The sequence below is a fragment of the Petaurus breviceps genome, unplaced genomic scaffold (genome assembly GCF_028583685.1).
Source record: "Petaurus breviceps papuanus isolate PSGF00001 unplaced genomic scaffold, PetGlider_PUasm1.0 174, whole genome shotgun sequence".
Taxonomy (NCBI): Eukaryota; Metazoa; Chordata; class Mammalia; order Diprotodontia; family Petauridae; genus Petaurus; species Petaurus breviceps.
In genome coordinates, this window is record NW_027185761.1 from 59,514,512 (window position 1) to 59,526,089 (window position 11,578).

Here is an 11,578-nt window from a genome sequence, read left to right on the forward strand (position 1 = left end):
AGAGAGAGAGAGAGAGAGAGAGAGAGAATTTTACAGGCTTGTATTGAACAACTGACTCACTGGAGAGGAAAATATACAGGACACACTTTTGTAAAGTTTGAAGAGCATTATCAATATTTTCTCCATTACTATCTTAAGTCTAGATGATCATCCAAAAAATAAATCCAGTCCTGACTCATAGTGTTTGCTGATTTCTGAGGTATATATGCTTTCTGAAAGTTTAACATTGTCTCTCAAGAGTCAGTACAAACTGACTGCAGCACACTCATAGGATGGAAAGATGGACAAGATGGATGGATAGAGTAATAGTGATGATTTTGTTGTATATTTGAAAGGAATAGGAAGTTGTGAGTAGTCGATTTGCAGTTTCAAGCACAATTGTCGTTTTTATTGCACTGTTATAGAAATGTTTGTTTTATTCCATAAATTAAAATTAAATTAATTTAATTTAAAAAATAAAAAAATAATCCATGACCTCAAGGAACTTACATTGTAAAGGGGAAAACAACACATAAGGGGAAGGTTAAAAGGGGGAGGGTCCTGGTGATTTAAGTCCAAGGGATGAAGAAAGGGAGTCTTTACCAAAAACAAGGTTCCAGAAAAAATTCACCACTGGGAGAAGGGGCACATAGGAGTAGGCAGGTGAGGGACAATGCCATTATTCTAGTGATGCCCAATAGGGATCTCAAATTCACTGTGTCCAAAAGAGAATTCACCATCTTTCCCCACACACAGCCCTCTCTTCTGAAATTCTCTAGGACCATCAAGAACATCACCATTCTTGACCCAGGATCCCAACCTAAGCCCCAGTCTTAGCTCCTCACTCTCTCATCCCATATCATCAATAATTTATCAGATTTTGTCATTACTATCCCCACAACATCTCTGTATAAGCCCTTCTCTTCACTCAGTTTAGGCCCTCATCACTTCTTGTCTGGACAATAATAGTGGCCTTCCAATTGACATCCCCACCTCTAGTCTCTGCCTACTTCATCACCTTCACAGCTGAACAGGTGATTTTTCCTAAAAAGCAAATCTAATTTATGCCTTTCTTCTATTTAATAAACTCCCATGACTCCCTTTATCTTTAGGACCAAATATAAATACCAGCATTTGGCGTTCAACATTCCTTACAATCTGGTCCCAAGTCCCAACATTTCCAACCTTATTAAATGTTACTCCTCTTCACACAATCTCAAACTCAAAGAGAACCTGGGGCCACTAAGCATGTAAGGACGCCTCTGGGCTGCATGGTGATTTCAGTGCATTGTTAGTGCATAGCACGTTGGTTTATCATAATGTTATTGTTCTTTTATTGCATTTTTAGGTATTTTGTTAAATATTTCCCAATCACATTTCTGTCTGGTTTGGGCTGCTCTAGGCAGCATGTTTGACACCTCTCACCATCATGGTCGTCTTTCTGTTCTTCATCCTTTGGCCTCCTTCTCTGGCCTCCAATTCATCATCCTGCCTGCTTCCCATGCCTGGAATACACTTATTCCTTCTCTCCACCTGTTTAAGTCTTCAACACTCCACTAGAGCACCACCTTTTTCTGTGTGGCCTTTTTGGAGGAGCCAAGAAGCTAATGCCTCCTCCCTAAACTCTCCTGGTATCCCTCTTGTTTGCATGTGTGAGGTATGTATGCATGGATACATGTACATGTTCTATGCGTGTATACACATATATACATACGCATACATATTCATGTATATCTGCAAATGGCACTGTGGATAGAGTACTAACTTAGAGTGTGGAAGACCTGAGTTCAAATCCTGTCTCAAAAACTTACTGTCTTGGTTCCCTTGTCCATAAAATAGGGATAATAACAGCAACTACCTCCCAGGGCTTTTGGGAGAATCAAATGAGAAAACATATGGAAAGCCTTTTGTAAGCCTTAAAGTGCTATATAAACGCTAGCTGTTCATATGTGTGCATACATGCATATATATGCATAAATATGTACACGTAGGGGATGCCCCAAAATCTTAGCCCACTTTAGACTTTAATAGATTAAATAAGCTATTAAACAGTCCATAAGCAATTGAATGGAACACATGCATATGTATTTATTTCCCCACTAGAAAGAATGTTTTGGGGGATTTTTTGGTTTGCCTTTTTTTTTTTTTACTTTTGAACTCTCTTCTCATTTTACTCTAAAGTATCTCATTTTATGATCTCATTAGATCCCATGGCTTCAACTTTCATCTCTGTACAGACGACTCTCCACTCTTTATATATAGCCCTAGTCTCTCTCCTGAGCTATGGTCATGAATCACCAACTGCCTCTTGAAACATCTCAAATTGGATGTCCCATAGACAACTCAAACTCAACGTTGTCCAAAATCCAACTCTTTATCTCCATCCCCAACCCTTCCTTCTTCTGAACTGCCATATTGCCATAAAGAACACTATCATCCTTCCAGTCACCCAGGCTTGAAAGGTTGGTGCCATCCTCAATGCATCACTCACTCATCTGACTCTCACAACATCCCTCAGATGTACCCCTTCCTTCCACTCACACAGCCATAATTCCAACTCTGGCCCTCAACCCTATTATAATAGCCTTCTAACTGGGTCCCTAGACTCAAGTCTCTCCCTACTGAAATTTTCTCTCCCCTAAGCTACAAAGGCGATTTCTCTAAAGCTTAAGTGTAACTATTGTTCTCAGTCCCTCCACCCCCCACCCCCTGCCACCACTGACCATCACTCCCTGTTATCTCCAGGATTGTATGTCAGTTCCCCTGTTGGGCATTTAAGTTTTTCTGGACCCAGCCCCTCCTACCTTTACAATTTTCTTATACCTGATTCAGCAGTATGTACTCTGCACCCCAGCCTCTCTGGCTAACTTGCTGTTCTCCACCCATGATCTTCTGTCTCTGGGCCTTTCCACTGGCTGACTCCATTCCAGGAATTCTCTCCCTCCTCACCCCTGCCTCCTGCCCCCCTTCCTCTTGAAGACTCAGTTTAAGTCGGCTTTCTACAGGAGGCTTTCCCTTGTGTCCAATTACTATTATCTTTCTCTCCTATTGCCTTTCATTTATACTGCTTTGTGTCATCATGTCTCTGGTTACTTCCATATTGTTTTTCCCACTAGAATGTAAGCTCACTGAGGACAAGTAGAGTCACTCAACAAGTCTTTATTAGGCACCTGTGCTAAACTCTGGGAACACAAAAAGGCAAAAAGAGCCCCTGCTCTCTAGGAGCTCACATCCTAAGAGCGGAAACAACAGACAAACAACCAAGAGCCTGATTTTTGCCGCTTTTTTATCCTTAGTACTTGGCATAGTGCTTGCTGATTGAATGATTGATTCAAATATTGGCAGGTCTGCCTGCCAATAAAAAAGAAGAAAAATCGACTTGTCTTGTTTAGATTAGTAGAAGTAGAAGCACTGGCAGAAGTTACAAATGAGCCAATTTAGGCTCAGGGTCAGGAAAATTAGCTCACAAAATTCCCAGTTATTGAAGCTGTTCCTAAATGGAAGGGTCAGCCTTGAGAAGAGATGGATTTCCCTTCTTTGAAAGTCTTTAAACAGAGGATGAATGACTGCTTCCCAAGTATGTGGTAGAGAGATCAGGAGTGGGAAACTTCAGCCTTGAGGCCACATGTGGCCCTCTTGGTCCTCAAGTGTGGTCCTTTGACTGAGTCCAAACTTCACAGAACAAACCCCCTTAATAAAAGCATTTTTTCTGTAAAACCTGGACTCAGTCAAAAGACCACACTCGAGGATCTAGAAAGCCAGATGTGGCCTCGAGACCCCAGGTTCCACAGCCTTGCTGTAGGTTATAGGTTGTACTAGTCAGCCACCAAGGGCCCTTCCAACTTTCAAATTCTATAACTCCATGATTTCTGTTTCTGAATCTGACCTCCCAGACAGAACTTTTTCTACCTCCCTACTTTTAGTCAAACCAAAAGTCAAAAAGAAAGAGACCAAGAACTGATTTATTTTCTCATCCTTATGGTTTCAAACACTTTTCTATTTCAGGCTGATGTCACTGAGTTCCCCCATCCCTCCCTGTCATACACACCCATTTTGGATTCTTCCCTACTGGGTGGATTCCACAAGTCACATTTTGTATGTTTTATCATAATTATATTTAAGGATTCATGGGCATCACACAATAGCATAAGCTCATAATGTAAAGAATACTAAATCTGGGGTTTCTACTTGAGTGGAAAATGGGAAGCAAGATAGCATAGTGGATGTAATACCAGGCCTGGAGTCTGGGAGACTCATCTTCCTGAGTTCAGATCTAGCCTCAGAAACTTACTAGCTGTGTGACCCTGGGCAAGTCACTTAACCCTGTTTACCTCAGTTTCCTCATCTGTAAAAATAAGCTGGAGAAGGTAATAACAAGCCACTCTAATATCTTGGCCAAGAAAACCCTAAATAGGGTAATGAAGAGTTGGATATGACTGAAATGATTGAACATCAAACAACAATGAATGGAAAAAGCCCTTAACCACCCTGGACCTGATTGGTAAAGTGAGGAGTTTGAATCAGATAACCTATAAGATCTCTTCCCAAAGCCCTGTGATCCAATTTCTAGATCTATGATCTCAACTACCATTAATCAGACTAGGCCCTTTCATCTCTAATTCAGTGGTTCCCAACCTTTTTAGTATAAAGACCTATTTTAAAACTTGAATTATTTAATACATTTATCTTAATTTCTTTTATTCAATTTAATTTACTCATTACATTATTTTAAATTTAATTTATTTCACATTTAATAATTCTTGGTCTTTCTTCTCCTTCCATGATTATGTTATCTATTGTTAGTATTCATTGATTGAGAAAAGACAAACTAAGAAAAAAGTTACTATGAATTCAGCCTGAATTATTTAATTAAATTTGTATTTTCTTAATCAGAACATTTGAATACTTCTGAAATACAATAGTGTTTGAGACATTCTTTATTTTGCTTACAAAAAGCTTGCTTGCTGATTTATGGATATGAATTGATGTATTTAGTGCCATATGCACTTATGAATCACTTAAAATGTACCAGACACTGTACTAAGTACTTGGAGATACGAAGAAAGGTGAAAGAGGGTTCCTGCCCTCAAGATGCTCATGGTCTAATAGGAAAGAAAATGCCAACAGCTATGTACAAAAAGCTATGGATAGGATGAAGCAGAGATAATCAATGGAGGAAAGGCAGGAAAGGCTTTCAGTGGAAGGTGGGATTTTAGTTGGGACCTGAAGGGGGTCAAGAGGCAGAGAGGAGAGAGAGCATTCTAGACCTGGGGAGGCAGGGCAAGCAAAGAGAATGCCTGGAATTTCTTATTTGAGGAACAGGAAGGAGGCCAGTGAGTACATGGAACTCACCTAGCTCCCCAAGGTTCAGAACTCCCAGGGTCAAAGGTATTAAAAAAGAGAACGAGTTTATGTTCCCCGAATAAGTACTTATACAAACACACACACACACACACACACACACACACACACACACACAGTGTTAGCTTCTATGAACCCAGAGTTGTAGGAGAAAATTTATAAAGTCATTTAGTTTTAAATGCTATGCTCTTATGATCTAGGAAATAGCCTCATTTAAATAACTAGCTACACCTTAAATATCTACCATTCTAATTTTTTCTAATTTTTCAAATATCTCTTATCTTCACATGACCTTCATTTCCAAAAATGTTCATCCCCCCCCCCCCCCAGCCCTACCCAGAGAACTATCACTTATTACAAAGCTAAAAAAAGAAAAGGGGGTGGGGAGGGAGAGCAATTTCTTCAAACTAACCAATAGAGTGAAATAACCATGTCTGATGGTAAATATCATGAAATCATAACATGAGAGCCTTGAAATTTTCTATCACAAAATCCAGCACAAATTTCTGTGATTTAGGTGGCGGAATAGAGTCAGTGGGCCATTCTGGGCAACTTGGACTTCTTACCCTCAGGCAAAACTACTTCCTTCCTTCTCCCTCCTGTTCCAGGGCATCAAGCCCAAGGTCACTTTGGTCTTTCCCCTGTGTCACTATAGACACTAATTCTCCCCCGAACAATAAAAAGAAACTAATACCCACTTCTCATATACCAACTCACTCGATCATGACTAAGTTTAGGGCCTTCTTGCAGAGAAAAGATGCATGTAACCATCTTTTCTCAGAAAGGTGAGAGAGCAAGCCAGTCATACCACTGCAGGCCCCCTCATGGACAATAATTCCTCTTCTTCTGATTGCTCAGTTTCTCCTAGAACCTCCATTTTAAGGAAGACCCCAGATCGACCGTGTTCGGTCCTTCTTGACTCTGGACTTTTGCCACCATGTCCTTACCTGAGTACCTTCTCCTCCCCATCCTCATTTTCCAGCTCCATTTTATAGGCTATCTTCCCCCATTAGAACGTAAAGTTCCTTGAGGGCAGGGCATGCTTTTCTCTTAGCTTATTTCTAGTGCTTAGCATAGGGCATGAAATAGAAAAAAAATATTAAACAAATGCTTGTTGATTTGAAAATGCTAGATAATGGGTATGCCTTACCTAGAGGTGCTTACAGATAATAAAAGGGCCGAAAGGTGAGCAGCAGAAGGAAAGAGTGTGTATGGGTAATCCACAATTTTGATAAGTCCTCCCCAAAGAATCCAGCACATACCACCAAAGAAGCAGGCACTCCTCTGGGTCAATGGCCAAGGGCCAATCTGTTGGGACATACTATTAGACACATGGTGAAATTGAAAAGACTTAGGGCACAATTTCCCAAATTTAATATGGAAGTCATTTAGTGTTGGGCCCTGTGAAGAACACGCATCTTGTCTTTATTTACATCTCTTTCCATTTGGGTCTCTTACAACACATTTAAATAAATGAACCACCACCCTGGGCCAGTGATATCAGGAGCATCTGGGATCAGGGCTGGAGGAGAGACTGGCTAGCACAGGATGGAAAATATTTCCTTTCAATCTTTCCATGTTCAATTCATAAACCTCAAAAATACCTTTTAAAAAAGACCCCCCCAAAATCAAACAATTCCCAAAGGAAAAAAAGAAAATCCCCTTAAGGCGCATAATTATCCACTTCTTTTCATAACTAATTCTTGTCTCAGTTCAGTTAGGGGAGATTTTCCACAGGGAGGCAGTGAGGTCCGGTGGAAAGAACCCTTGCATTGGAGTTAGGGCATCTGAGTCTGGAGCTGAGCTTTGCCTCTTGCTGCTGTCTGGGAGAGCTTGGGAAAGATACTGCTTCTCTGGGCTTTAATTTCCTCTTCTATGAAATAAAGAGACTTGACCAGATGAACAGCTGCAAATCTATCATCCTACAAACTTGGATCCTACATCTCTCTGGATCAATCATTTCAGTTCCAGCAAAATAGTCTCACCATTAAGGTTGTCCCATAACAAGGAGCTGGAGGGCGGATGACATTCTAAATTGGAGACTTTGATGGTCCCTTTAGACCTTTCTGCTATTCACTGAACCCTGGGTGTGAGCTCTGGGAGAGCAGGAAGGGTCTTTTACCTGTGTCTCTGCCCCACAGCTTAGCACAAAGCCTCATACACTGCAGGCACTTAATAAATACTGATTAACTATTCCTTCACCTCTCACCTGGAGCCTCCTTCGAGGTTCCTTGAGCCTTTCTGCCTCAGTTGTTTCTGTCTCTAATCTCCCTCCCACCCAGATCTATGCTCAGCACTCCTCGCCTCAATGAAATCCAGTGACTCTCTGCTGCCTGTAGAATGAAATGCAACTCAACTATTGGGCTTTTAAAGCCCTTCACAACCAGTCTCTAGCCTTGGTTGTTTTCCAGTTATTTCAATCATGTCCTGCTCTTTGTGACCCCACTTGGGGTTTTCTTGGCAGAGATACCAGAGTGCCTTGCCATTTCCTTCCACAACTTATTTTACAGATGAGAAAACTGAGGAAAACAGGGTCACACAACTAGTGTCTGAAGCTAGATTTGAACTCAGATTTTCCTTGCTATATCCACTGAGACACCACCTACTTTTTCCTTTCTGACATATTCTTGACTTTCTAGCCCAAATGACCATCTCTGGTGCCTTGGCCTGTTTGTCCCTGATGCCTGGAATACACATCAGCCTCACTTCTGCCTCTTGGAATTCCCTGCTTCTTTCAAGCCTCAGCTCCAGTGGCTTGTTCTCTGCAAAGCCTATCCTGATGCTGCTGCCTCATCCCTAAAAGTGACTTGGTTCCACTTTTTGTCTGTTTTGTATTTACTCAGCGCCCATAATATTTTCCCCCAAGGGCCTGTAAGATCCTTAAGAGCAAAGACTTGCATTTTGTCTCTTTGTATCACTAGGGACTAAAAGTATCTGGCATACAGCAGGAGTCTAATAAGAGCTTTGGGGCTGATTAATTGGTCCTCAAGGAATGGAGCTGTTTTATTTTTGTCTCTGTGCCTCCAGTTCCTAGCATCGTGGTTAGTATATAGTAGGCGCTTAATAAATGCTTGTTGAATAAACAAGCAAAAATATTCACTTCATTAGCACCTATTGAGTCCCTACTATGTGTCATGCACATTCCAATCCTTAAAGTCCAAAGCTGCCTCCCTCCTTCTGGCAGCATCTCAGTCTTCACCAAGACAAAGGGGGTGATGTGCATTGTCCAAAGACAGCCTAGAGGTCTGTATCTGACCAAGGTTATGGTCATGGGTGGCTCAGTGGATAGAGTGCAGGTCCTGAAGTCAGGGAGACTTGTCTTCCTGAGTTCAAATCTGGATTCAGATACTGCTGTGTGACTCTGTGCTAGTCACCTAACTCTATTTGCCTCAGTTTCCTTTTCTGTCAAATAAGCTAGAGAAGGAAATGGCAAACCACTCCAGTATCTTTGCCAAGAAAACTCCAGAAGGGGTCACAAAGAGTCAGACAAGACTGAAAAACAACTCAACAAAAAGAACAAATGATCATGGGATGGTGTGGAATGTCCTGTCGCTGCCACCCAGTGAGTAAGAAAAAATGGGGCTAGTTATTGCCAACCAGCAGAATCTATTGATTCTTTGGCAGTAAAAAGAAAAATAGCAAAAAGATTAGCTAGCAAGAAAGAATGAAGAAACCAAACTGGTCCCCTGAGAGGCCTGATTTAATTAAAATACTGACCTTGGCTTCTCAAATTCCAGGCTGCCAATAACATATGCTACATCTGCTGCCCATGATGCTGGAATGAACGACGGCTCTGGTGCCCTGGCTCGGAGGCCTGGGTCTGGCACATGCTTGCTCTAGTAAAATTGCTTAATGTCTCTGAGCCCCAATTTCCTCTTCGTTAAAATGGGGAAAGCAATCCTCATAGGAGTATCATGGATGTTTATCTGGAAGGGGCCTCAGAGGCCGGTTAGTCCAACATTCTTGCTTTATAGATGAGGAAACTGAGTCCCAGACATTTCCCCGAGTTTACAGTAAGACAAGCAATTATTAAATACCTATTGTGTGTCAGGCGCTATGAAAGGCAAAAATAGTGCCTGCCTGCAAGGTGCTCCCATTCTACTGGGCAGGACCAACTAAAAATAACCAAGTCCATATAGGATATATACAGATGCAATGAGTATCAGACATAGGACTTGAACCCAGTTTTCCTCATTCAGTTTTCCCACTCTAAGATATCACGAGCATAGTAGTAACCCACATTTCTATGCCATGTTAAGGATCATAAAGAGCTTTATATGCATGATCTCATTTATTATTGTGAAAAGATAGTTTTGTAATGTTTAAAGTACAATAGAAATATGAGCCATTATCATTATTTGTAATTGGCACAGTCCTGGGACAATATATGAACCCAGCCAGACCTTCTTGGGTCTGGGCAAATGGCTTCCACCATATTTCAAATCCTTTGGGCCCCAGCTAATTCTCAAGCTGGATGGCCAAGCATCTCCCTTTTGTTCAAAAACAAAACCATATGAAATTGAAGGCAAATTTGATCCACATGTGTCTTACTCATTTACATAAGAAGCATCAAAATATCCTGCAAAGGCCTATTGGCTGCCCAAGAAGCCTGCAAAGAAGACAGAGAAATCAGTCATTCCAAAGCAGATTTTCTTGCAAATAGAAAATCACATTTGTTAGTCTTCAGGCCCCTGAAGAGCAAGTGTGAGTCTGAGCTCCCAAGCTATAACTTTTGAGTGCAGCAAAATAACATTCCATTCTTTTCCACTCAGTCCCATTCACAGCATTTATTAGGCACTTATTATGTGCAAGACAAATAGCTATAATGAAGGAGAGGGAAAGAAGAGGAGTAAAGGAACACAGGACAGGATCGGCATGAGGTTTGGGGACACATGAAGAGGGAAGGATCATTTCCCTCTGGAACTCAGGGAAGGGAGGGCTTTATGGAGAAGGTAGTATCTGAACTGGGTTTTGAAAGAAGGGAAAGTCAAACAAAAAATATAGGAGTGGGGATCCATTTCTAGATCTAGGGATAACTAGGGAATGCCACAGGGCATGACCCAACATACTTTAGAACCTACTGTGTGCTAAGAGGGACAAATGAACAAATTAGCTATGATGAATAGGTGGGAAGGGGGCATGAAGAATAAAGGATATGTTCAGGAATAGAGCTTTAGAAAAATTGAGGAAGGAATGACCGATTTTCCCTGAAAGGTAGGAGAGAGACTTTATGTAGAAACTGCCATCTGAGTTGCACTTTGAAAGAAGGAAAGGTCATCCACAAACAAAAATGGTGGGAGATGGAATTTATTCTAGGTACAGAGAAAGTGGCTACAGGGTCACAGAAATGGGAGAAGGGCATTCCAGAAAGGGAGATGGAGAGTGGTCTGACTTTTCTGGAATACAGGAAGAGGAATGATATGGAATAAGACCCAGTGAGGTAAGATTGCAGTCAGATTTTAGAAAGCCTTGAATGCCAAGATCTGAAGTTATGCTTTGTTGGGCCTGTGATGATCATTCCCCTACTTAAGACCTCTTTCCTATTTAGAACCTTCTTAAGAATTTCTGAGCAGCGTTTACCCACAGCTCTTGTCATCTTTCAATTCTTGGGCACAGATAGGGTTGGAAAGGAGAGGACAATGAGAATGGCTCTGAATTTGGAGACAGAAGACCTGAGTTCTGATCTTGATTCTATGATTTTCTACCTTTGTGACCTTGGGCAAGACATCTCACCACTCCAGGCCTCATTCTCCTTATCTATAAAATAAGGGGATTGACCTAAATGGTGTCTGGGTCGCTCCAGTTCAAATCCTTCACAACGTGGCCCCTTCTCTCACTCTAGGCACGTGCCTTTTTCCCTTCCATGGGCAGCCCGGCCAAACCCACCTGCATGCTCCCTCACACACGACACTCCAGCTCTACTCTCTGTGCCTTTGCCTTTGGTGGTGTTCCCCACGCTTGATTTCTTCTCTTTCCTCACTTCCAATTCCGAGGATTCCTGGCTTCATTCAAGTCTCAGGCCAAAAACCACCTCCTTTTCCCAGCCACTAGAACCTTCCATGCCTATGTATGTATGTATGTGTGTATACATATATGTATATGTGTGTGGATATACATACATGTGTGTACATGTTATAACATGCCTTTCTTTGTATTCCCATCACTTATTAAACCTGCTTAATAAATGCTGATGATGGATGGATGGATGGGTGGATGGATGGGTGGGTGGATGGATGGA